Source organism: Heteronotia binoei, chromosome 12 (genome assembly GCF_032191835.1).
Source record: "Heteronotia binoei isolate CCM8104 ecotype False Entrance Well chromosome 12, APGP_CSIRO_Hbin_v1, whole genome shotgun sequence".
Taxonomy (NCBI): Eukaryota; Metazoa; Chordata; class Lepidosauria; order Squamata; family Gekkonidae; genus Heteronotia; species Heteronotia binoei.
Genome location: NC_083234.1, coordinates 40196236 through 40199440, shown reverse-complemented (window position 1 = coordinate 40199440; position 3205 = coordinate 40196236).

The following is a 3205-nucleotide window of genomic DNA, read 5'->3' as shown; positions in this document are numbered from 1 at the left end:
TAGGCATTTTTTCATCACCACACTGGCTTTTGTTGCTGGCTTGCAATGCCCAAAGAGATCCTGTATGGTGCAGTTACCTTTTCCATGTGGAGTCTGTTTATGTTTCAGCTGTCTTTCAGGGAACTCAAGGAGGCAGACAGAAAAGACCCAGGTGGTCTCCCACCTAAATACTAACCAGACCTGGCTCCATTAAAAGGAGCTATATCCTGTGCCCTGAGACCACATCCTTGTGCATAGCAAAGTACATTTGTTAGTCTTTAAGTTGCCGCTAGTTTCTTTTTTTTCCCCTTTGATTTTAGCAGACTGCTTCCTCTGGAATACACATGTACTCTGTCATTCATGGGGCTTGGAGCATTCATCTCTCTGTTAACTCCATTCCTCAGGTCTACATTGTGAATGTATACTCTGTATGGTCCATTGGGAAATTATTGCTTTGTTTCGCTTTCTCTCTGGCTTTACCGAACTCCTTAAGTGATGCAATCAGCAGGAAAGAGATTTCTGTGCAAAGGTCATCTAAAGAGGTAGCCATGGCCAACATGAGGATGATACTATTGTTGAAAAATAAAACAAAAGTCCAGTGGCACCTTAAAGAAATACAACATGTATTTCAACGTGAGCTTTCATGAGACATTGCTCACTTCTTCAGATATGTATGGAAATCAAACTGAGCATTCTTTTAATGACCAAATTATGTTGGTGCCTCTACTTCCTTTTCTCTTCCATAGTGAACCTACACTTGAAAGACTCATGATGACATTAACTCTCTACCCTAACTCATCCCACCTGTAATCTGACCCATAAGAAGGATGCTCAGTTTTATTTCTATATGTATCTGAAGAAGTTACTCATGAAAGTTCATGTTGAAATAAACATTGTTAGTCTTTAACACACCACTGGATTTTTGTTGCATTTTGAGAAGAACGTCCATCCAGGATTGGAAACACTGGCAAGTGATACTTTCCTGTCTGAAAATCATTCTTTTCTCTTTTTCTGAAAAGCATTCTTAGAAATCACTTCAGCTCTTAAACTGAATCTTCTCCCTTCCCATCTCCCATCTCAGGCTAGTGTTTCAGACGATAAGGTCCTGAGGACCAGACCAGACATCATGGCATCTCATGGCCAACATGAGGATGATGCTGCCTACTGAAAGCCATTAACAATGCTGTGAGTGCCCAATCCTTATTATGCTCTCAAGTGCTCTTGTCCCCCTGCCCATGCCTTTTAAAGTGCCAAAGAAGCTGCAGGGCTGTGTGCAGCTGTTCAGAACTTCATAGGTCATATGGTGGATGGGAGCCCAAGAGCTACTCACCAAACCACACTGTGGGTGCAATCTGGATCAGACCATCTCAGCATTTTTAAAATGATGGTAGCCTGGTGACCATGAGGACACCATCATGTCTAGTTTGGCCATATGGCTTAGGAGGAAGAGCTGGAAATCTAACACATGGAGAGAGAGGGCATTCCACAGAGGTGTCACCTGACTGTTCCTAGTGGCTCACAGGCAGAGCCTGTGGGAGATGGGCAGTGCAGCTAATACCAAGAGCTCTCATCAAGCAAAGCCCAAAAATAATCTGGCCCTTGGTTCTGGATTCTTAAAGACCCTGAAAAAGAAGCCAGCCACAGGTCACATGCATCCTATCACCTTGTATTGCTTTCCTTCAGCAATCAGTTTTGATGGCTATGAATTCCAAAAGGAGCTTTAGAAGATGAGGCAGGTTTCTGGAGGATAAGCTCATCAATGACTATTTGCCACAGTCCACTAAATCAAACCTCCATGTTCAGAGGCAGAGTATATATAAATATGAGCTGCTAGAGGGGAAAAACAGGAGATTTTGTCTTTCATGTCTAGCTTCCAGGCCTTCCACAGTACCTTCCGGGCCCTGCATGACACAAGATGAGGGTTAGAATGGACACTTAGTCTGATCCCACAAGGCTGTGTTTCCCCTGTTCATATTGCAGCTGGAGGCAAATTGAGGCAGCCTCCTGAGATGGCAGATTTGGGATGCCATGAAGAGCATGTTGGAGAAAGAATCTATCTTAACCCAGCTTTGACAGCTCTGCAATGACAGCTGGTGATCTAGCCGGCATGCTAGGTCACAGTGACCTTATCAGCAGGCTGGTTTGAGCCGGCTGAGGACAGGTGAAGGAACCTGCTGAGTCAGCATGACAATGCACTGCCAGGATTGGCTGACGGGACTATAAATGAACTGTGTGTGCAATGCACAGGTCTCTTTCTGAGAATTGACTGGCTGGCGGAGCGTTTTGTTCCTGTGATCAATATATTGGACTGCACTAGAGAGCACGTATTGTATATACTGTAAATACACTACTTTGGCACTAGTTGCAGGTGTCTGGCTGATTTCTTTCCTGGAGCTCAGTGTCGGGCTCATCACACCGCTCACTCTGCTAGCGTCCGCACCGACAGGGTTATGGGCCCAGAGCGGTTCCGCTGCGCGGAGGAGCACCGTGAGAGTTGAGCTGACCGAGAGTTCAGAAGGAGCCGGAGGCGAGGAACGCCGGTTGAAGGACAAAGAAGCACCAGCTATCTCATTTTGAGAGCCAGAGGGAGGACGGCAGCCAGCTGTGTGGAGGAGTCGGCATCATGGCTCAGCAGCAGCTTGCAGTGGCCGTCGAGAAGCTTAACTCCGCCAACTACGCGGTGTGGAGCCTGAGAATGGAACACTACCTTAAGCGTGAGGGGCAATGGCTGTTTGTAAGTAATCCCCCTGCCGCGTTATCTCCTGCCGAGACTGTGTTAGCCGATAAGGCTATGGCAAACATCGTGCTAGCAGCAGGAGATGACCAACTAGTATATGTGCGTGGGAAGGACACTCCCAAGGCTGCCTGGGACGCGCTCAGTGGGGTTCATGTTAGTACCACTGCTGGCTCCCTCATGGCCTTGACTAGAAAGATGGGTGTGTAAGGCAGCACATCAAGAAGCTAACGGACTGCTTCATTGAGCTTGAGGCCAGGGGCAAAACTGTAGCTCCTGACGACAGAGTTTATATTTTGCTGTCGTCGTTGCCGCCTGAGTTTACTCCCCTGATAACATCCCTGGAGACGGTTGATGTGGCGACTCTGACAATGGAGTACGTGTGTGCCCACCTGCTTGACTTCCAAGAGAGGATTGCGTGAGCTGTCCGGGGGTGTCGGCTGAGGAGCGTGTGGCTATCGGCTCATCTGGGAAGGCGTCCAAGAGTGAGCC